We start from the raw sequence: 24,770 nt of genomic DNA on the forward strand, positions 1-24,770 counted from the left end.
TTTGTTGGAAAAGTACCGTCAATGCTGCCTGTGGAAGATCCTCTGAATCTAATGGGAACAGAAATGCACCAATGTTAGCATCCTTCTGCAAGCAAACATCAGGACCACTGAGTTAATGGTCATCTGGCATCAAATTTGTTAAGCCGGCCATGTCATATAGGTGACCGATACCAGACTCCTAAAACAAGGTTTATTCTCCCAGTTCAGCCAAAGTGTACACTCAAGAGGAGGAGGAGGAGGACAGAGAAAGTGCTTCAGAGATGCCCTCAAGGCTAATTTAAAAAAAATGCAACATTGATGTCAATTCATAGGAGACCTTTGCCCAGGACAGCCCTGAATGGAGGAAGAGTCTGCTGCAGAGATCTCAGTATTTTGAAATCTTATGACAACAATTGGAGATGGAAAAGCAGAAGTGGCAGAAACAGCACATCACAAATGAAATAAAAAATCCAGCACCACCCACCCCACATGGAATCACATGTCCAAGCTGAAGTAGAGTCTGTTGATCCCAGATAGGCCTCATCAGCCACCTTCAGGCACATAGTTAAGACAATCATGGAAAACAATCACCCTCAACATCAGGGGATATCAAAGATTTTACTGTGCATTAAAGCACCATGTAAAAAAAATCTGTTATTATGCTAATGAACAGTAAAATAGGCTACTGAGCATTGAGCATTTCCTAAACCATGCACAATCATTACTGCACATTAAGGCAGCCTAATGCGCATTTGTTTAGTACCTCACATTGGAGGTACTAAATTTAAAGTGCATTAGGAGAAGCATCTTAATACATGTGTAGACACACCCTATGTATACTTTTTAATTTAAGGAATTACTTATTTTTTTAATAGTGTCATAGTAATGTTGCATATGTGAGAAGCAAGGATTGGTGTGGATGATATCTTTTACTGGACGAGCAGCATCATTGGAATAGACTTAGACCAGTTTTTGAATGTGAAGCTGCTTTTTCCCTCAGACCTGAAGAAGAATGCTTCACATTCAAAAGCTTGTCTAAGCTTATCCCAACCATACAGTTTTTCCAATAAAAAATATCACCCACAAAAATCCTTGCCCCTAACATTATTTCTTTTAATTTCTTTCCCTCGAACATGCACTAGAAATTAGGTTCTAAGGTAAGCTTATCCAAACAACACACAAAAAACGATGCATGTGACACAGGTAATTCATTTTAAGGGTTGAGTTTCAAGTCCTGAAAATTAACTTCTTGTGAATAAGGTGACTCCAACGTGCATGAAAGAAATTCATTTACACAGAATGTGCAAAACTTGACTACATTTCACGAGACATTTACTTTCTTTAACAGAAGAACCTCTTAGACTTTCTCTAAAGCTATTTTCTGCTTAGTGGTTAAACCTCTCAGCGTTCACTAGCATGATGTTCTAACTGAGAAAGTGTTCTATGGAGGAATATATATATATATATATATATATATATATATATATATATATATTAGGAAGTGTTATGTCTCCAATTAATGTTGTGAAATGTACATGTTGTGTTTGGAACCACTATTTATAAGATTACTTACAAGGTTTAAGGTCACTGTTTAACTTACAGGATCATTTAAATACTGAGAATCCAACTCCATTGATCTAACAGTGTACTCCCTGTCTGGGATGCCCTGTCTAAAATTAATTCTTTAAGAAAAAAAAAAAAAATTCTCTATGGAAGTTTTAAAAAACTCCTGCCAAGAAAAAAAAAAAAAAAGAATCCTGTTTCAGAGTAAAATCTTCCTTTTACTTAATATTACACTCTCCTTGTGCTACCATAAGAAATGACCAAATTTGTCTTGCATTGTATCCCAGTATATAATACTTGCGCCTAAATTAAAGCATGCATCAAGATACAAGCATGCCAGAATCATTGCTCTTATAGTTTTAATATATTAACCACTTTTGTCTTCTGTTGTGTTAATTGTGCATTGTTTACAAGCTGAGAAGAAACAGTTTCACATTTCTCACTTTTTTAGCAATACCCAATACTTAAAAAGTATTGCACTAAAAATATAAGTACTTTGAATAAATGTGCCCTTTACCCACCCCACATGCTGATAGAAATTTAAATTATTTTTTGTGCAAAACAGATAGTACATACAGGGATTTAAAAAAAAATAAACACATCATTATAAAATAGAGAGAGAAAAGTTTTTGTGGAGATTTTAGTATGATCCATATTTTGATATTCTAGAAAGTACATGGGTCCTGTTCCTCTTGACTTAGCTAAACGTATGCATGAAAATACACTTATGATACCTGAAGAAATGTAAGAAAGAATCTTACTATGGTTCAACAGGAAGTGAAATCTATATTTAAGTATATAATAATTGTCACAAAACGGTCTTACTAAAGGAAACTGAACATGAATAATTGTCTTTATCCTGGCATTCTAATATTCCTCAGCCACTCCTTTTGCTTTTAAAAACATATACAAATGCAATGCATCAGAAAATGTTTTTAATGGTCATCTACATTACATTAAAACCTTTTGAGCTCTTACAGTAAAAAAACTAGTGTAAAATCTCTAATTAGACTGAGAATTCAGCTGCCAAGAGCTTGACAGAAACAGCCTGTATGAATCAAGTATGCTCCATCCAGTAGAATGGTTCTGTCGACCCCTGAATGTGACCTGCTCCCAGTGGAAAGCAATTTAATGCTCCACTGCACGCAGAACAGTATATATGAATACAAAAACCCCAGATAAATTAGTGACAGGTACATCTGAATAGGACTGCTTCTAAGCTGCTTATCTCTAGCCAGGCAAGCTTGTTTCACCTCAGTTTAAAAGATAAAGGCACATGGCAGGCTGCCTTTGCAAGTTCTCATCAGGCAAACAGCCTCCATTGTCCATTAGTGGAAAAGTCTCCCTATTATTTAAGAAAATGTGACAGCAATGAAGGCAAAGTGAAAACTATCTGCTGGTAAGAAATTCATCACCACGTTACTAAGCTTTTTGCCTTCTACAACTTTCACAGGCTGTTTCTTTCTTCCCTCTTTTATATCTGACAGTTCAGATGCCCCTGGGTTATAGCTATGGCAAAGTTCAAGAACATAACAGCAGGGCTTTAAAATGAGGCTGGTGGGAGGAGGGCTGCCAGATATTAGGAAATATACCATGCACGAGGCAACAAAGTGAAAATCAGTGTTACAGAAATTGTATATCAGGAGCTGCTGTTGGTTTCAAGATAATATTTTGTATTTTAAGAAGTATACAGAACGTTGATCTAGAACTTAATATAATCATCAAATGCTTTTACAGAAAAAGAGCATAAAAACTGGAATTTTGTTGGGTTTTTTTTCAATATCAGAAAACACTGAAAACACATAGTCCACATATGTATTACATCTTTTCCAGCACCATTAAGCTACAAACTAAGTGTGAAATATTTCAAATAGTCATTCTGTATAACAGAAATCAAAACATTGCTCTTAGTTGAATAACATTGATATGTTTGATTAATGTTGAATAACATACAACAGACAACACATCCATTTACTACTTGTATTCTAATTGAAGTTCATGGTGTCATAGATCTTAAAATGAAAGACATGGTCTTTGCATAGGCAGTTCAGACTCTAGCAATCAGACTTTAGATTACTGCACAATAAACATTTTTCAAAAAAGGCAAAGCTCACTTACCTTTCACTCCTTCCAATGACAATCCTGCTACATTAAAGTGAGGGTTGGTTGTCTGATTAGGAAGATCACAGTTCAACTCTCTGCTAAACCAAAGCAGACAAAGACAAGTCTTAGCTTTTTGGGTTTTCAGACCCTTAATTGTTAGACACGTATATATTCACTCCAAAAGGACTAAAAGAATGAAATATCAGGAGTACACCTTTGGATGGAGCCATGGACATTTCAGATTTTGATTTTGTATCTCTTTGTGTCTTTTAACAGCATATTATATAAACAGAATGAATGTACATTAAAAATCAACAAAAAAATCCCATTAGAAGATGGTACGCAAAGCCATAAAGGTTGTGTGCATTTATGTTTGTATGTCTCCACAGTGGTGTGTGGGGCTGTGTGTATGTATGTATAAATACACATGTGCACCACTATTTTTTCCCCAACATAGATGTATGTATAAACATAAATGTCTTACTTTAGAGCAACAGGTTAAATGTTACTTCTCTATATCTTAAAAATTGTATTCAAGCAGTTTGAAAGCAGTTAGTTTTTGCATTCAGTCCCTTTTCTTTTATCTGCAGTCCTGTGATGTGTTGTTTGTTCAGAGTACAATTCGTTGGGGCAGGAATGTGTGTTACCTTTTTGCTTGAAAAGTGTTTAGTACACTTTTAGTTCCATATAGATAATACAGCCACACAAATTAATGTATTTAAAGTGGTGAATTAAAATAATGGGAAACAATATAAATCTGTTCTTTGCTGTTATCACTGAGTTTTAAGACAGTGCCTAGCAAGCATATTTTGTTTTTTTTCTTGTAGCTATCAATCTGTCATTCTTTTCTCTGTTAAGTGCTATACAAAAGTGATTGTAATGAACTGAAATAATTTTACATTTAAAATAGCCATTAGTTAATTACTTGGAGGAAAAAAAAAACAGACCTAGATGGGATAATGTTTTGTTTCATGATTGGTGAATAGAAATTTATACTGTATTACATATATTCACAGTCTCTAATGCAAATGTCCACATACACATCCATTCCTATTTGACTACTTTTCCTGAATGTAGAGTAAAAACAGTTTGATATTATGCCAATTTAACTAGGGTATGGATAATTCTCACTGGCAGCAGTAATTAAGGTAATACTAGTCTGCTGTAAAGACACTTCAGAATATACCTTTTAGTAATATAAGAGATATGGTGACCATTTACCATGGTTTTCTAAAAGTATGTACAGACATTTTCTCTCTCAGAGAAGAGATTTAATATTGGTTATTCCCCAGCTATTTGTCTCCTGGGGTAGCATTTTTACTCTGGTAGAAAAAAGCTGAACATCTATACTCGTGGTTTCTCCTGGAATAGCAGCAACTCCCCCAGAAGAAACTGAATATCTGCACAAAGCCTCATGCTCTGTTTCAGACAGATCTAGTTCTAAACTATCCCACACATGAGATACTCCTAGTCTCAGCTATATCCAAAGATTTGGGGAAGGGGGAGGTTTCTTTCATATTTCTGTTACCTTATTTATCACTCTGCTCCCAACATTTTTCATATAGTTCACCTTATTTTCAAGAGTAACTACAAATAACTAGCAACTCAGACTATTCAAAAAGCAGGAATGTTTCCTACAAAGTAGATTTCATAATTTGCATGTTTATGTCTTTGATCATGATGTGCGTTTGTGGGGAAGGACTGGGGATGGGAGGTAGTCTTTTGTGTGGGAGGTATGTATATGTACACATGCATGTACATGAGTATGCAGGTATATGTTTAATGAGAAAACAGGTAACTACATTAGACAGTCATTCACTCCATTCCCTTGCAAGCACAAACATTTATGAGACACATTCTGTAAAGAAAATACTAATTAAATTAATTATAAAGTATTAGTGAGGTATTCTTGGGCCTTATGTATAAAAACTAACAAAAAGACCAACTGAATGGTCAAAACCACACAAGCATTCCTAGACTATAAAACTACAGACAGACCTCAAATTGGCCTCTCTCTACCAGTTAGAAGGTCTACACCTCACCAGCCATTAGGTGTGGGTCTTATTAAAAAGAAAGCACTTACGGAACAACTGCTTCATATGTCAAGCCTGAAGGTCACCAAAGCTGACATACAGTGAACCAATACTACATACCTCATCACTAACAAAGCTACTTTCTTATAGAGATTATAATAAATATTAGTCTTGAGTCATCACTGGATGGGAAAAGAAAAGAAATTGGCAAAATCTTTTTCAGAGCATTCGGTGATATAGGGATAGGAATATGAATAGGGATCATAATATGCAAACAAAGCAACCTAAGGTTTGTTTTTAGAGTCCTGCCAGGGAAAAAAAGGGAGCTGAGGGCAAGAACCATGGAGCTGAAAAAAAGAGGCACATTGGGAAAAGAAATGGTTGAAAGCATCAGAAGTCAGAAAGATTGATGGACTGAATGTAGAGGAAGGAGCAGGAGACACGGTGAAGGAACAACAGTAGAATGACTTACAAAAGTGAATGAAAGATTGTAATTCTGAACACAAAATGGAAAGTTGATTTAAAGAAGGCTCTCTCATAAATCCTTTATTAGAAGTGCAAAGCAAATAAATTGCCAACCCCTCTACTTCCTTCACCCAAAAAAGAATTCTACATTCAGTTTAAAACTCATTTTAAAAACAATATAGCAGTAGTTGATTCTTATTGAAATAAATGTAGAAGAGGTAACATTAATTTGGAGTAGTTAATCCTTCCAGAAGAAATATGAAAATATAAATTAAAAAATAATTTTTGAGATAAGTTGTATTATGTTGTAATATGTGGAATTATGTAATAGTAAGTTGAAGTGTTACATTTCTACTGGTGAATCTGCACTTCCAGCAGCGCAGATGTATGTGTACAAGCATTCAAACAGTTTCTATTTGACCAAAAATGGTGGATCTGGTAGAAAAGCCTATCACTGCCAAAGAGGTTGAGGTATAAGAACTTCCAGAAGAGTTTCTACTGGAGAAATGAATGCTTCTATACTTAGTTGTTTAATGAAGCTGCCCTCCAGTATCCCAGTATACATTGCTCTGTCCCCCTCCCTTCCCTCCAGAGAGAGACAGTCTTTGACTTGGCTGGACTCCACTATGCTGGCTGAGCACAATGCAAATCCCTCCTTCTATCAGCTTCAGAGCTGGGAAAGCCAGCACTTCTATACAGTCCAAAACTGACCTGCTAGCACCAGATTTTGACTGGACCTCTGACCCACCAGGACTCCCCTGCACCTGGCCCAGCCTGCCCCCACTGTTTCTGGTGTCCCCAACTCTGCCCCACTGGATCCAGATCCGGACCCTACCTGAAAAGCTTGTCCATGCTGTAGAGGGAGAGAGGGGGCTTCATTCCTGGTAGGGGCCTGTCTATGCTGTTTTGGTACAGCAAGGCAGAGGGTTTGAAGGATCCAGGTCCGATCGTGCAGGACCTATATTTGCCAGATGCCATCAACCCCCATAGCCAAACAGGATAGACATAGCTCCCACCATGAGTGAATTCCACCTACGCCTCCATCCCTATGGCAGCAGCCAATGCCAGTACCTAACCTCAACCCACCAGCACCCAATGCCAACCAGACTCTCCCACCCTGCACTAGAACTAGGTCCATCACCTGGTGCCAGAAGGATAAGGATCCAGTGTGATCTCTTGGAGGGGAAATCAACAGTCTTGAGAAAACAGCAGGCATGGTCTGTGTCTTCTGCCTGAAAGCATGACAGCTGGAAGGGAGAAGCGGAGTGTTGTGGGCAGGGATGCCTGGCCCCATAGAGCAGCCAGCCAGTCAGTCCTGATTTGTGCCCTCAGCTGCTATCATCTGTCTCTAGGCACACAGGGGAGCCTGCAAAGAATACTTGGATGTGTGCACTGAGATCCCATGGCTGGATGATGTTGGCAGCATGCACTGTCTGCAGAGAACCCAGATGGGACCTGTAATGCTTGTATAGTACTCTTTCTGTAGGCTTTCCATCTGCTAAAATGAAACTGCTAAATTTTCATTGCTTCACTTGAATGCTTGTATACATCCTTAGTTAATAATTTAAGAAAAGACTAAGGTAATTTTCCTTATATGCTAACAAATTAGCACTGCACATCATCAGATCTATTACTCAGCATATTTTTGTTTTTAAATACAGAAGACACTTTGAAAAGGTGTTACCACAGTTATAACCTGTATACCACAATAAAGGTCTGCTATGGTATAGCACAAAGAGAAATATGTTATTGTAATTATGGGCTAAAAAGTCAACTTGTTGGATATGGAATGTCCTAACACTTGAAAGCTACATATAGACAGTCAAAAAACCTAAGGCTGAATTGATTCAGTCTTTGTAGGTTAGTCTAAGTCATATAGATTGAACTGATAAGCAAGTGAACAGACAGTCATTTTGATTCTGGAAATGCAGCCACATGCCTGCTGTGGACACACCTCCATGCTTGGCTGGAGCTTGGGCCAATCTTGGGAGTTTGTGGGGGTGCAAAGCATCCTGGGATGGTGGGGGACTGTGAGTTAATTTGAATCTGGAAGGGATCTGAGACAAAAGTTCAGTTAACTGATTTAACCTAAATCTGTTAAGTCTGAAACTACATCCATCCAGGTTTTAGAAAGCAGTTTATGTGTACTGAACTTCTGTCACAGATCTAAATTGGTTTGTTATGTGTAACTTCTGTAAAGTAAATTGTATTTAAAAGGGCCCCAAAGACTAGAGATGTATGAAGCTGTTTAAATCAAATGTATCCAGCTGTTGCATCTAAAAAATGACCCTGGAAAAATCAAGCACAATTCTTAAGTACTTCACTATGAAACATTTCATGTTACACTTTCATTTTCCAGCAGAGCACAGTAAGAAATGAGTTCGCCTTACAGCATCCCACAGAGTTTTGCTTCCTCCACCCTCTCATTGCTTTTAGGAGTCACCTCTGTCACTCAGAAGTCGACTGCTCCATTATATCAGGACAAGGCTGGTATATGAGAGGAAGAAAAAAATATGCAAGTCTAGGAATATTCTATGCCAGTGAATACTTACATAAAGATCACATCTATGGCCATTTAAAAGAACACATTATGCAAATTATTACTAAAGAATACCTCTTATAGTCCTGAATTTGGAAATTCACTTTGGATCAGATTCTCAGTTGATATGAACTTGCCCTTATGATTTAATATTTGATTTTTATGTGGCTGTGCACAGAAGTAAAGTTATAGGTACGTTAAAATGTTTGAAGGATCAAGCTTTATGCAAGTAATAGAATCAATATAGTTATAATATAATCAAGACACATAAATAATCTTTGGATATGCTGAGATAACATGACAAGGCAAGAGTTTGCATTTGAAAAGGCAACTTTCAGATTTGTTTTCTATCACTTTTGAGAAAAACCAAAATGGATGGAATTAAATCATCATTCAGAGTAATTCGGTGAGAAATTATTCCTACATTGTTTTATACCAATACCAAACAAGTCCCCTATGGGGATGACCGCCAGAGAGAAGCCTGGGTCAAGCTGAACAGCCTGAGATCAGGATATGGACGCTTCAAAACAACACTGTACAAGATGAACAAACTGAACAGTGCTTAATCAAAAGCTGCAATCTTTACAAATACTCAGGTGGGGTAAATGGAATCTGCACACTGAGTGATAATACCAGACAGTGGCTCATAGCTGGCTAGAAGGAACAGGGAAGGGGATGGGGTTGGAAACAGGGGCTTTGCTGCCTCATGTCACTGAGAGCCCATGGGTAGAGCCAGCCCAGTGCTCAAGCAGACCGCACAACTCTGGCCAAAGCTAGAGCACCACCTTGGGAGGGGGATGAGCAGGATGCCACAAAGCCCCATGAGTTGCCAGCAAAATATGACCTAACATGAATTGTGATAGGATCTGGTACAGAGGTTCATTGCTGCACTAACCTACAGTGCTGAAGTCTGATACCACATCCATCCTGTGTTATCTTACAGTGGGATCTGCCATTTTTACAGCACTCTATGTGCCCTGACTGTCTGTTCAGTTATGACTGTAGAGAACTTTATGTGCACTTACTGTGTGATAAGTGTAACTTCTGTACCTCACCTATGTATTGTAGGCTTCTGTCATCTTTAATTTGTCCCACAAATCATATGATAGGTTCCTCTAGTTGGGAAAAGTTTATTGCGGATGCTAAGATTATGAAGAACCCTTTAGGTAGCTTTGCAAAAATATATTTTTCCCCCAATCTTTTTCCATGTTTTACAGCCACATTTCTGATAACCTGATGAATTATTGTTGCTTAATTTTTTATTCATTGTAACTTCAGTCATGACTTATTATCCAAGTATTCATTTGGATATAAGCACCAATTCTATAAGAAGTAAATTTGAAGTTAGCATTAATCATTTTCCATTTATTATATTACTAGTAGTTAGGCTATCAGCATGAAGCATAATGCTATAAATGCTATCAGCATAAAAGCATAATGTTGAAAGTGCTACCTGTTAGGCCTTTTTTTTTTTCATTTTGTGAGTCACTTGGCTTTTGGATGTCATACTGCTGTATTCATAGGAAATGTTTCATTGCTGCATGGTGTTTTAAACAGGAAACATGGAAACATTTAGTCAGGCATTGTTAGGGATTTAGCAAGGAAATATAGCTCACCTATTTTAATTTACTGCATCCCCAAAAATAGTACCCCACAGACCATTTGGTCACTACATAGAAGAATTCTGCTTCAATACGTGATTTTTTCTAGTTACAAAATAACAGAACATATAGAATGCCTATACACAAACAGTGAGGCTGCTCCGACATGCTGTAATTATAGAGCATTGGAGCAGGCTCAATTAATCACGTCTGCTGGAGCGTGGTAATTACCATGCTCCAGCAGACTCCAGCATCTTTCGCTCAGCATCCCTATGCTTAAAAATGGTGGCGGGGTGCTTTGAATTAAAGCTTGTTGCCCATCCTGTATAGGCTAGTCCCCAGCCTGCTGGGCTCTCCATGGGCCCAGAAACCTGGTGGTAGGTTTAGAGTCTGTCTTCTTATGTCACTTGGTCTAATGCCCTACAGCACAGGGAATACATCTGTGTGTAAGTTGTACAACCTGTTATGAGTCTCCACGCACTGTTAAGTACAGTGTCAAGCTCCTTAGTGCAGCCACTTCTGGACCATGTAGGAGCACAATAATCTGCTGGGGCTTATACCATTTCAAGTGCAGTGATTCTGAGCACTTTGAAGTTGGCACATCATGTCATGCTGACTAGACATCTTGAAGCAGCTACCAATGCAAAGACTTTACTGCTGGTCTTCTGAATGTGATGTTTATAGGTGAGGGTGTAGCAAAACCCCCAGTTTTTCTTCTTTTTTTTTAAAATTTATTTTAAAATGCATTCTCTCCCCTTCCCCAACCATTTCTGACTTTCTCTCCCTCTCTATTCCCTATAGATAAGTATAAGTGAGCTCAGACTTAGGATAAGCTTTATATATTTTTATTTTGGTGCAAGTTTTTGTTTTTGGATATCCACTGTTTTATATTGTATTATTATTAGGTTTGTATTGATTTTTACTCTTGTATATTGTATTATCATCATTTTTGTCTTGATTTTTATTGTTTCATATGGATAGTGTATGGCTTAGGCCTGTGTTTGTAAGTGAACCAAAGTCATGTCAAGTTTCTATTTGATATGTCAAGCCTCCATCTTGTGTCCTCTGCCTGGGCATCCCATGTTCCAACAATATGATTCATTGTACCCCTCCCATGTAAATTGGTTCCCCAATGAATGAGAATGATTGGGAATGATTGAAATACAATGGTAGCAGGCCTCTACTAAATGGCCTGTAATGACTGGGCCATCACCTCACATCGATTCATCCAGGAACCACGAAGCTCACCCACAAACAGAGACAAGACCAGCATTTGAAAAACAAAAGACCCTGCAGAACCAGCAACTCTCACCATTACAGACACCTGAAACTGCACATCCCTGCATGGAGCACATATGCTCAGTATGCCAGGGGCTGACCCTTGCTTGGGCATGCCACCTGTCACTAGGGTCACACAAGGTCTGCCCCTATAAAAAGGGGCAGTGAAGACAGACCCAGTGGGACACCCTCTCCATCTGGACCAGCACCATGCCACACCACCTATCGACCCGGAGGACCTGCCAGTGACCCCACTCTGGATAATACTTGCTGGACAAGGACCCCTTTCCAGGCTGGATAGGTAGATATTACCTGCACACCTCCTTCTACAATTTGGACTCTCTCTGTCTCTCCTCCTGGACATCAGTGGACTTCAGCCCCTGCACTGAGGCTCTCAACCCCCTGCTGCCATTGTGTGTGTGTGTGTGTGTGTGTGTGTGTGTGTGTGTGTGCGCGCGCGCACATGTGGGTGCAAGGGAACCAATAAGACATTGTGTCACCATCTCCCCTGTTCAATAAAACCAGTGTCATTTGCAACCCTGAGTTGGGTCATGTTTTGCTGAATCCTAGTCTCTTCCTTATCTTAAATTCCAGCCCCATTCTCTCTCTCTCTCTCTTTCAGCTCCAGCCCCATCCCTCTCCACTAGTTTCCCAATCTCCTCTCAATTCCTACTGCCTTTTCCCTGTGGCTTTCTGCTGCCTTTCTCTGCTTTCCCACTGTCCCTGCTGCCTTTCAGTCTCTCCTGCTGCTTTTCCTGTGATTTTCTGCTGTCCATCTGTCCGTTTTCAGGCTTCCCCCGTACATTCTGTAATCATCCCCCCTTGCAGCTTCCCAGCTCCTCATGGCTATCCTGCAGTTTTCTCCAGCACCTGGAGCCTTTCTCCAGCTCCCAGCACCTACTGCCACACCCTGCAACTTCTTTAGCTGCCCCAGAGCCATCCTCTGGCTCCCCATATCCAGAGCCCCTCTGTAACACCCACACTTTCCCTTAGTTCTATTTTCCCTGTCCTCACCTACCTTTTCAGCTCCCCCATAGCTCTGGTTCCAGTACCAGCCTCAGCCCTCTGTGCTGGCATTGCTTCCCTGTTCTGCAGATTTTGGGCTTGTCTTTTAATCAATTAAGATCAATTAACCTAAAGTTACCCCCAAGTCTTAGTTCTTCAGACCAGGCTCCTGTAGTCTACTGGTTCTAATCCCAGTCCTTGTAACTTTCACTGCCTATACTTCTACTTTCTTACCTTAACCTTTCCCCAGGTATCCCAAGTACACCAAGCACATACATACATACATACACATCACAACACCCAACTTAGGAACTCACCTGTGTGTATGTGTAGGTGGGTGGTATGTGTGGAAATTAATGAACACATGCACACGCACACACACACACACACACACACATATATAGATCTCTCTCTCTCTCTCTCTATATATATATATGTAGATACCATTGTGTGTGTGTGTGGTATATGAATTAGCAATCCATGTATGTGTATTGGATGTACAGGTGTTGGTAACTGGTAACTGATACCGTCTAAATTTGGTGCGTGTAGCGTGTATGGGCTTAAACTGGTGATAAGTGTGTATGAACCTAAACTAGTTATTTTGAACATGTGTGCATCTGAGTTTCTAGTGTAAGAGTGAGACAGAGAGAGAGGGTGTGTGTGTATGGCATTGTGTACATGATATACGAATTAGTGATCTGTGTCTAACTTTTGGGGTGTATAGTGTATGTGCTTGAATTGGTGATAGGTATACATGTGCCTTGACTGGTTTGGATGTGTATGTGCCAGAGCTGGTAGTGTGCATGTGTATGCACCTAATTGATTTGTGTGTTTGTATATGTGCAATTGTGCCACACCCTCCTGTCTAACAGTGCAATATTGAGATCCTGAGAGTTGCCCTGACCCCACAGGGCAACAAGGGAACAGTCTAATATGACTCTTTGTTAGGCTGGGGTATGCTCATGGGGAAGCATGTAGTTGCCTACTCTGATATTCAGTGTGCTCTTGGCTCAATGATTGCCCAGGTGGAAGAGTGATGATATTGATTTATTGATACTCCCCATTGACCCCATGGTTTTAACCACCACCCTGCCTCACCCCAACCCCTGTGCAACTGGGGCATGGAATGAAGCTGAGGCACCAGGATCATTACCCCATACTGTTCTTGGGTTTATCAGTCTGTGTTACACTGAATGAGACCATAAATCTGGTTAATTGACAACTTTCACTCCCTACACTTCTACTTTCTTACCTTAACCTTTCCCCAGGTATCCCAAGTACACCAAGCACATACATACATACATACATACATACACATCACAACACCCAACTTAGGAACTCACCTGTGTGTATGTGTAGGTGGGTGGGTCCATCCCTCGAGGTCACATTGCTTTCCTGAGAAAGGCCATCATGTTGACATTGATCCACCTAACACAAACCAGCACCAGAACACACCCCAAAAGACACTGAAAGCTTTTTTTCAGCCCCACAACTAAGGTGTAATCAACAGTTGCAACTGGCATGTCTCCAGTCACAGTTTGGCAGAGCGCCTATGTATGAGCACTGCTGCAGGAAAGGCACTCCCCCACACTCCCTCCCTCCCCCTCCTCCTGGAGACCTAAAGAGGGCTCATTCCCCCAGGCCCAGACACTTGGGTTCCCAGCCCTCCCAGCTCCTACAGCAGGGAGATGGAGCCCAGGCATCTGGCTTTACCAGCTGAGAGGTGGAACACAGGAATTCCATGGTGTGGTCAGTGTTGGATTGTGAGCAGCTACACGGCTTCCAGCCCTGATCAGGGGAAAGGGTCCAGACTGGAGGACTCACCATAGGTCCCCCCATGTCTCCCTTGTCTTCAGAGTATACATTTGTACATGGGAGGCCCAGTTGTGGAGCCTGAGATGCTGAATCCAGGGTGGTCACCAAGACACCTACAGAGTACTGGAGATGTGTTTAGACAGTGCTAGTGAAATGGGGACCAAATGGGATGCTCATTGTAGGGGGTTAGAATGGACAGGTTGGAGACTGGTTGCACCTGCACTTCCACAGCACCTGAATGGATCTGCCCAGGGCCAGGAGTGCACTGCGATGGTTCAAGAATGAGGTCTACATATGACCACCTGTTGTCTGAGGTAGGACATCCATGTGACTACAGAGCAGAGACAGTTGTGGTGCCAGGATAAGGAGTTCATGCACAGTGTCAAAGACTGCTTGGGATCCAGCTATAACACCTCTAAGTGGCATCAGCACCACCTCCTGTGGAGAGACTGTAGCTCTCCTGGGCAGGAGTGGTGGAACAGGCTTCTGCCGAGCCCTCTTCCAGCATGGAGAGCTGAACTCCAGGGACCCTTGCCTGGGTTGACAGGAACAGGGTTCCCACAAGGAATGGCCCTGGATGGTGGCCAAGGGGGAATGCTCCACACTGCACATTAATCAGGAGATGCTAGGGGACAGGGGAACCCAGAACATTAGATATGGTACATGGGAGCTGCTGACCTAGGGTACAAGAAGCCAGGATAGTGTCTGTTGGGGTCCACTCTAGGGAGAAGCAGTGTGGGATTGGAGGGGGATCAGGCTGCCTGAGACCCAATGCAAGGGCTGGCAGTGACTTAGTCTAACTGCTGGGGCCAGCTTGCTATCCCCAGCAGCTACCAAAATAGACACCAGGCCATATAAAGTTTCAAGGCCAGTCCTGGAAAGGTTCAGAAGTGTTCAGAATGGGGGATAGGGTGAGGACCATCAGCTCACCTGGTGGTCCCAGGTGACCCAGGCCACTCCAAGCCTGGGTCCTACAGTGTGGGGTTGGTGTATCCTCTGCAAGGATAAGAAGCCCCCTGGGCTTGGGTCCAGGTTCTGGAGTGAGCAACTTGCTTGTTTTTATTTATTATGCACATGAAAAGTTTGGTAGCTGCAACATTTAATTAAATGTTGACAATCCAGGTGGACCTAAACAGATGGGTTAGATGGGTGGACCAGAACCAGATACTGTTCAACAATGAGAAGTATAAAGTGGTCCACCTGGGGAGGAAAAATCCACAACAAACTTACAGGCTTAGTGGTACAATGCTAGCTAGCAGCATGTCCAAAAGGGACTTGGGGGTCATAATTAACCATAAAATGAATATGAGCCACCAGTGTGATGCTACAGTTGGCAGAACAAACAATACGCTGGCATGCATCAACTGATGCATCTCAAGCAAAATTAAAGAAGTTGTTCTCCCACTCTACTTGGCATTGGTGAGGCTGCAGCTGGTGTACTGCATCCACTTCTGGATGCCACACTTCGAGAAGGATGTGGAGAAGCTTGAGAGAGACCAGAGAAGAACCACTCATATGATTACAGGCCTGAGGAGGAAGCCATACAAAGAAAGGCTGACAGATATGGGACTGTTCAGCCTAGAAAAGAGAACTTTGGGAGGATTTGGTGGCAGCTTACAAATATATCAGGGAGAGCATTAGGGGCTAGGCAAACAACTGTTCACCAAAGTGCCCCAGGGGAAAGCCAGGAGCAATGGTCATAAACTCCTAGAAGAACATTTCAGACTGGATATAAGGAAAAACTTCTTCACAGTTTATATGACCAAACTCTGGAATAGACTCCCATCGGGGGTGGTACAGGTACCTACCCTGGAGATCTTCAAAAGGAGACTGGATGCACACCTTGCTGGGGTTATTTGACCCCATCAGTCTTTTCTGCTCAGAGCAGGGGGGCTGGACATGATGATTTCACAAGGTCTCTTCCAGCACTAAACATCTGTGAATCTGTAAATTGAGGGATGTCAGTTTCATATGTGGCATTCCCCCTTCTGCCCAAGGTTTGTTAAATTGAGCCTCCACAGCTTTCAACTCCGCCTCTCTCCTTAAAAACCATAGCTGCTTGGTGCAGCTCTCTCAGTGTTAACTAAGAAAAAGGTTCCAAGTTCCAGAGTGGGCAACATTCAGCAGTTTTTGTTAAATAAACACACTAAAATTTGGCAGCTTCAGCTTTTGATTAAAATAAAGCAAGTCTCTTCTTCAGGCCTTATCTTCCTGTTGTCCCAACATGTATCTCTGAGGGAGGTTGGAGAGGGAGAAGGGAAGGGGGATGGTGCCTGGCCAGCCTGGGTTGTGGGCTGTGAGCAGCAGTGCCCCTAATGCAAAGCCAAAGGAGCCTGGGGTTGGAGACCCATGGCCTGGTGCCAGGTCATGGGCACCTGAAGCCCTCTGGCCATACTAATCTGGGGAGGACTTCTGATCCATGCAGATGAGGAGCTGCTCAGCCAAGTCTTTGCAAATCTAGACAGCCTACCTCTGTGTATGGCCAGGGCTGCCAACATTGGTGGGGGAGGCTACAGGCACCCAGGACACATGTGGACACACACATGGAATACAGGCATCTGGGATACATATACAAACACACACACACAGAACCCAGGAGTCCAACACACACAACTTGGCGGTTGCAGGGTGCGCTGGGATACCATGTGCAGAATGGTCAGCTGGTGGCTCATGGCCATGAGGGCACATGCCATAATGAGCTACTGCTGCATCAAGTGCAGGTGGACTGGCCACTCCACCAGCCAATCAGGGGTGATTTGGCCTTTCAGCTCTGCTTGGGAGTCTTTGGCAGCCTAGTGCATTTGCAGAACATTCTGGGCTTGGCCGATGCAGGCAGGCTCTGAACTCCTCCTCACCACCCAAGGGCTAACATGTTCTGCTTCCTCCCAACATAACCTTGGGTGCTTAGACTAAAACTTGGAAGTTAGAGAACCTCAGGCTTCTTGAACACTTCTACTTAGCTATAGATTCTAGTCCTTTGTCAAAAATCAGCAATATTTTATACTGATTGCCAAATCTTTATTAACTGATTAAATATCCAGTATCAACCATAAGGATTTAATCTGGTGTTCATGGAAGTGAATTAGTATATTCTATGTCACTTATTTTTCATTGATTGTGAACTGTAAAAATTAATTTCACCATTCATAGCTGAAGTATTCATAGTAATATATAAACCAATATGCAGTGTAGCACTGATGAGCTGGAGGGGATTGTAGCAGTCATATAAGTCTCTTGTTAACAGAACAGAACAGAACAGAACAGAACAGAACAGAACAGAACAGAACTTCACCCTCAGGAAGAAGAATCTCAATTTTCATTTAAAAAAAAATAGTCTTTTTCTTTCCAAAGATATTGTTAAAAATTATATGTCAATAAAAGTAGATTGCTGAGGTTGAAAAGAATCAGAAGCTAGACTCCACATAGCTGGAACAGAGTCCAGGATAGCCTCTGCAATAGAGATTTTCTGTCTCGGCATGCAGATGTATCCTATTTTAAACACAGTAAAGTGAGTGAAACTGTGCAAATCAGACTGAAAGACTTTTCCACAAAGTTCTTTGACAAAGAGTCTGCCTGAGCTAACCATCCATGTATGAGCATAAATGCATTCCTTGCTGCTTGAAATGAAGGATGCTGGCTTTTTTTTTCTTACAAAAGTACTTTCTTTGTAGTAATGCATCTTAGCCAGTCTTATTAACACATTTGATTATTCTATCCTAAGTGCAGTATTTTGCACTTGTTCTTATTGAATTTTATCCAATTAATTTCAGACCATCTCAGGCAATTTATCAAGGTCATTTTGAATCCTAAAATACTCTCTTTCAGAGTACAGGCTAGCCCACCAAGCATAGTGCCAGTCATAATTTAATGAAGTATACTTTCAATGCCATCCTTCAAGGCCTTTATGAGGATACCAAAGAGTATCAGACCCAGGATGGAACCTGTGGAACCCTGCTTGATAACTCCTGCCCAGTAGACATCAAATCATTGATGACCACTGTGTAGTTGGATCACTGTACTCAGTTATGCACCTCTCTTTCATGCAGACCAGGGGTGTTAAAATCTCCTTATGGCCCAGGGTGGATCCAGACTGTAGGTCTCCTTGATGGCTAAAACCAGCCCAGGGCATGAGGAAGTGGTGGCAGCAGCAGCTCTGGCTCCAACCTGGAACACACAGTGGCACCAACTCTGGCTCTGAACCAGAGCATGCAGAAATCACTCCAGCTGCCTCTGTGTGCCCTATTCCAGAGCTGGAGTTGCTATTGCCATGTGCCTTATATCATTGCAGTGTCCCCATACTCTGGCAGTGGGGACCAGTGCAATGACCAGAGGGTAATCAGGGCTGTCAGCCATTGCTCGTCCTCCTGCCACCAATCATCACATCTACTGGGGCCCAGAGGCCCTATTTTGCAGCAGAAAATGCTCTCTTAGCCATGCCCCCTAACTTTTGGTGGTATGCTGGTAGCCCAGAGGCCCAAACAGAGCAGTTCCACTGGTCTGATTCAGCCCATGGGCCATATGTTTGACACCACCACACCCCAAGGTAAACTATTTTCAAAATTTACTTATGAAAAGGCCATGGAAGAAAGTGCTAGAAGCTTCACTAAAGTCCATGTATATCACCTTGTCATGGAAGGAAATCAGGTTTGTTAAGCTTGACTAACTGTTAACAAATAGATGTTGGCTGTTACTAGGGCTGTGTGAAGCTTTGGTCCCCGATTCAATTTGGCAGAGATTTGGCCCAGTTTGGTGGCCAAATCATTGAATCTGAATCAAATAAGGAGACCCTTTAATCTCTTAAAAGGAATTGGAACCCTCCAAATCAATTTGGAGAGAGTCAGAAAAATTCGGCAATTTGGAGATAGACACAGCTTTAAATGTTTTTTCTACATACTTCAAGGTACTGGGGGCTTGTGAATGCTGCGATGCTGGGGCAAATGGAACATCCCACAGGAGTATGGGGAGCTCCCCAGCATGCTTAGCAGCAAACCTGGAAGTGGACCAGAAGCACTTCTGATCCACTTCCGGGTCTGCCAGGGAGCATGCTGGGGGCTCCCCCCAGCTCAGTGACTGGTGCCTTCTGGGGGCCCCCCAAAGCCAATCACCAAGCCAGGGGAGTGCAGGGCCCCCACCCCAGGTGCTTGCTGACAGACCTGGAAGTAAACCAGAAGTACTTCCAGTCTACCTCCAGGTTCACTGCCAAGCATGTGGGGAGCCCTCCCCTCCCCCGCCCTGTGCTTCCACAGTGTGCTGCCCCAGCATCACAGTATTCATAAGCCATGCCTGGTACCTTGAGGTATGTAGAAAAAACATTTAAAGATGTGTCTATGGCCAAATCTCTGATTCTCCAAATCAGCATTGAATCTTCAGATTTGGCTGAATCAAATTGGGGACAGTGATCCAAATCAACAAATTGAACCACTGTCCCCAATTGAGGTCGAATCCAAATTCGAATTGAATAAGGCCTGTTTTGCACACCCCAGCTGTTACCTTATTGTATTCTAACCTTATTGTACTTAAGGTACTTAGATGATGTTTCAGTGTATTATTGGGTATCAAAGTTAAGATGACCGGTCTATATTTCCTTAGATCCCCCTTGTTCCCTTTTTATAAAGATGGGCACTATATTTGCTCTTTCTCAATTGTCTGAAGTCTCATCTAATCTTTCTGCATTCTCAGAGGTATTAGCCAATGACTCCAAAATTACCTCAGTCAATTCCTTAAGTAGTCTAGAATGAATCTCATTTGACCTTGCTATTTTGTTTACATAATCTCTAGCCTATTCTTTCTATACTCTAGGATGATTATCTTCCCCTTACTGCTAACTATCTTGTCATCTGATAGCTGGCTTATTCTGTTAAGTCTGAAGTAAAAAAGGCATTAAACACCTAAACTTTCTCTTCATCGTCTATTATTTGATTTTTCTCCCCAGTAAGAAAGCTAGCCTTTCCTTAATTTTCCTCCTTTTTCTAACATATTTTGTTATCTCTTCTATCCCATAAAAACTGTACCCACCTTATTTTTCCCGCAGAAGACATTGTGTTCTTATATTCATCACTCCAATTTTTGTGATTTCTCTTTTTTAATTTTAGAATCTTAAATAGATCATTGCTTAGCAAAGCCAATATCTTGCTGCCCTACTTATCCTGCTTTATTGCATGTTTTTATGCCCTTATGTTGTCGCTTTATGGTAAATCCAGCTCTCCTGGACTCCTCCATTAGATTTGCTCCTGATAGGATCCTGCCTACAAATCCCTTGAGTCTGTTAAAGTTTTCTTTCTTGAAGTGCAATGTATTTATTCTGCTTCTCTCCTTCCTTCCTTTCTTTAGGAGCATGAACAATGTCATTGAAGTTACCTTCAACTGCAGATTCTCAACCAATTTCTCTGTATTAGTAAGCAGTAAATCAAGATGATCTTCTTGCCTAGATGTTTTCTCCACCATCTCTACTATCCCCAAGAAAATCCAAAAACTTACTGCAGTGTCTGTGCATTTGTGCTACGTTTCCAGCCAACAACACAGAAACAAAAGTCCTCCATAAGGTCTTGCAATTTGGCTAAATTTGTTAGTTGTTTAAAAAAAATGAAGAAAGCCTTGCATACCTCTCTCTTACCAACTTTGATGGTCTAGGACAGGGGCAGGCAATTATTTTGGGTGGAGGCCCGCTTACTGAGTTTTGGCAAGCCATCGAGGGCATCATGACAGGCAGCCAGGGGCAGATAAATATTCATTTTCTAAATTTTTTAGGGGCCCTGCAGGCCAGATAGAATGGGCTGGCAGGCCACATCTGGCCCGTGGGCCGCATTTTGCCCATACCTGGTCTATGACATCATCTTTGCTATTTTCCTCTTTTACCTTAACCCCGATATTTTCAATTGGTCTGCTTCTTTCTGTAACTCAAAATAAGTATATCTATCTAAGGCAATACCACCTCCTTTTTATACAGGATATACCAATCTATGACAGTCTACATGAATAGAATACTGTCTCACTAAGTGTCAGTTATTCCAATTTTATTTAATTTTTTGGAATATTCTAGGACTTCCATTTTCCCTACTTATTTCCCCATACTTCCTGCATTATCATGAAAACATTTTAGATGACTAGCTCTTACAAAGTTATTCAGAGTTCCTATTTGGCCTCCTCTTTCTTGGTTTGATACAGGAATCAAATTTCATGGATTATATATGCTGGAAGTCAGAACAGATGATCATAATAGTTCTTTTTGGCCTTAAAATCCATGACTATAACAATGAAACTGCTGCAGCCGCTACCATTATCAAAGTTTGAAGATTCAAATTATAAGTGCCTATACATTGCATCTATCCATTGGCCACCAGTATTTTTTCTGCACCTTTTCCTGATCCTCATAAGCAGTCAGGGCCAGAAAATTTTCATTAACAAAAATTTTAAATATGTTTAATAGTATTTTATTTTATTTTGCAATTTCTGCTTTTTTGATAGGACAAATTATTTACTTTTATTTTCTGTTGATGTCACTAACCAACAAAGATTAGAATAGCCTCATAAAAATACTGGAACTTTGACTATTGTGCAAGATAGAAGGACAAGTCAGCTACTTTATTAAGGTAACTAAGACAGAAGTAAATGCCAGTTAGTTAAGTAGTTACCTAGCCTAGCAGTTTTTCATAGACCCTATGAATAAGGTATGCAATGACTTAATACATTAGTCCTGATATTCACTGATTCAAGAAAGTAACACAGGGATCACCATGCTAATGTCCATTTCCCAATAGTTAGTATATCATGACATTACAGTTCTATCTTATGCTAACTTAGGAAAATATAGAAGAATCTATGACACTATGGTTTAATAACAGTTAATAAATATTAACAGTTATATTAATCATTTCAAATAAGCTTCAGGAAAGCTCTCTATTGACACTATTTGCATAGCTATTCAGTAGCAAGGCAATTATTTCTCCACAGGTATAATAGCTAAATGATACTCTGTACCTAATAGGTTTTGTTGCACAATGACTATTTGCATATTCTTCACAATAAGGATTTGCTTTCCTCAACATGTATCAGCCAGTGCTGTTCACCAAAAATTTGGTAGGACACTTTTTTTCTATCAGACAACAGCTTATATAAGTGGCTAGAGAAACTTAAAGCAGTGAGCAGGCTGCCAGAAAACTGCTATAATTAGTATGACTTTTCTTTTCAGTAGCAGATCAGTCCCTAGACAGGCAATAAAGTCTAGATCTCCTTCTAATAAGATATCACCTCCAAACATTCATTCCAACACTGGCAACCCCTCCTGGCTGCAAACAGATGAAATCCTGAAAGTATAAACAAATCCATTCCAAAAGTAATACAAAAAAGTGCACAAATGTTTACGTACCAGATATTGGTCTACCAATCATTTTAAAAAATAGGTGGCTGAAGTCCAGTATGCACTGAATACAGAAATAGTAAATAATACCTGAACTGTATTGACAGAGAAATAATTTGCCAACCACATCATACAGAAATTATGTGCAAAATGAGGTGTAAAAGAATATCTGTTATCATCCTCAGTTTGTATTTTAGAAGGTAAAACTGACATCAAGCAGCAAATGTAACAGCTTCAAAATGAAAAGATTTTATTTCTGCATGAAGTACTGTGCACAGTTGCACACCTGTCATGACAGAATTAAGGCTTGGGCAACCTACCACTATTGTGATCTGTCAAAGGTATCACAGATATACATCTATCTATTTGAGTAATATCACATTAACTGATAAATTCAAATTTGCTTTTATTGGTGTTTTGCTTAAGTATCTGGGATCTGATTCTGGACTTGCCTATCTCATTTTTAAACCTAAGTAACTCAATTAAGTTCAGAAGAAATTCTCTAGGTTCCTAGTCTCTGAACCAGAAAGGCTTCTGCAAATGTAAAGGAGAGATTTCATTCATTATTCTTCAGCATTGTCATAAAAACAGGAAATTGTTTGAATATTAATAATGAATCTAACTATTTTAAATGCAAACAAAAAGAAAATGACTCATACAGAATAATTTAAAGTAAGATTATTATGAAAAAGGAATATTGTGAAAATTTCTGACCCTTAGTTCATCAACATTAGAATGGTGGAATAAAGTAAGACATGAAAAGAAATATCATCCTGAGAATTTGCCCATCTTGGCAGGTTTTTCTGTTTCATTAACCAAAATTGAGTGATAGGAAATACCTTGCCCCCTTGCTTTTGTTCAGCTGAAATGCACAAGTTTAGCATCCATCAAAAAAATGTCACCAAGAGCAGCATCCAGTGCCATTACTGGATGTTGAAATAAGGCATAAAGCTAGTAAATTCCACACCATTTTTCCCCAGCTCCCTGTCATCTGACCATGGTAAGTTATACAGGTAGGAAGACAAGAAATTACCAGTTTGTAAAAATGACACATGGAGTGCTGAAATTATTGATGAGTGAACCTCCATCATTAAGATTCATAACAGTTCATGTTAGATAGTGACACAGTGACTGAATACACAGCTTCTTGGTTTTATATATATCACTGGTCATTTACATCACTTGTTTTGCATCTGCTAGGCTTCTCTACAGAATTAGTCTTTGAAATTTGAGATTTCTCAAAGTCCAGTGGTGAATGAAATATCTGACTTGGTCAAACATGACTGCTGAACCTCACAGATATATAGCCATGTTTGTACAACAGAAATCTAGTATGAGACTCAAAGGCAGACAAGGTTCTTTGGGTGAATCTGATATATTTTATTAGACCAATTTAAATAGTTAGACTTTTTTTTCTTAGCAAGCTCTCGGATTTAAACACCCTTAGTCAGGTTGAAGAAGCATCTGCAGTTGGTGTGTGCTCTTCCTGGATGGAATGAATAGTAAAGAGGCCAGAGGCTGGTATGCATGCAAGCAAAGCAGTCAGTAAATTGTAAATTGAGGAGTCAGTGGGGTTTAACTCAATTTACATCTTCACTGACAGCCTTTCTTGTTGTATACCAGCCTCTGGTCTCTTTACTATTTATTCCATCTAGGAAGAACGCACACCAACTGCAGATGCTTCCTTAGCCTGACTAAGGGTTTTTAAACCCGAAAGCTTAATAAGAAATTATTTTCCAACTATTTTAGTTGGTCTAATAAAAGATATCAGATTCACCCAAAGAACCTTGTCTGCCTATGTCCTTAGACCAACCCAGGTACAACCTATACCCCTATGAGACCCGAAGACACCCTATGAGACACAACACCTTTTGAAATTAAGCTTCCCTAAGGCTAAGTACAGACAGTCAAAAAGCCTGAGGCTGAATTGATTCAGTCTTTGCACATTAGTCTAAACTGCACAGATTAAATTGAAGCAGATGTGACAGACATTTACCTTTGATTCAGGTAATGCAGACACATGCCTGCAGTGG

The 24,770-nt window shown here is 40.7% G+C and overlaps 1 protein-coding gene across 1 annotated transcript in view; it reads right to left on the reverse strand.

Annotated features, from left to right (window-relative positions):
• MGAT4C (MGAT4 family member C) overlaps positions 1–24,770 on the reverse strand; it is a 753,010-nt gene that overhangs the window by 375,521 nt on the left and 352,719 nt on the right. Inside the window, exon 5 of the mRNA XM_059726138.1 lies at positions 3,661–3,743. The gene's annotated coding sequence lies outside the window, so the exon portion shown is untranslated. The remainder of the gene's footprint in view (positions 1–3,660; positions 3,744–24,770) is intronic.

The sequence above is a fragment of the Alligator mississippiensis genome, chromosome 4 (genome assembly GCF_030867095.1).
Source record: "Alligator mississippiensis isolate rAllMis1 chromosome 4, rAllMis1, whole genome shotgun sequence".
Classification (NCBI taxonomy): Eukaryota; Metazoa; Chordata; order Crocodylia; family Alligatoridae; genus Alligator; species Alligator mississippiensis.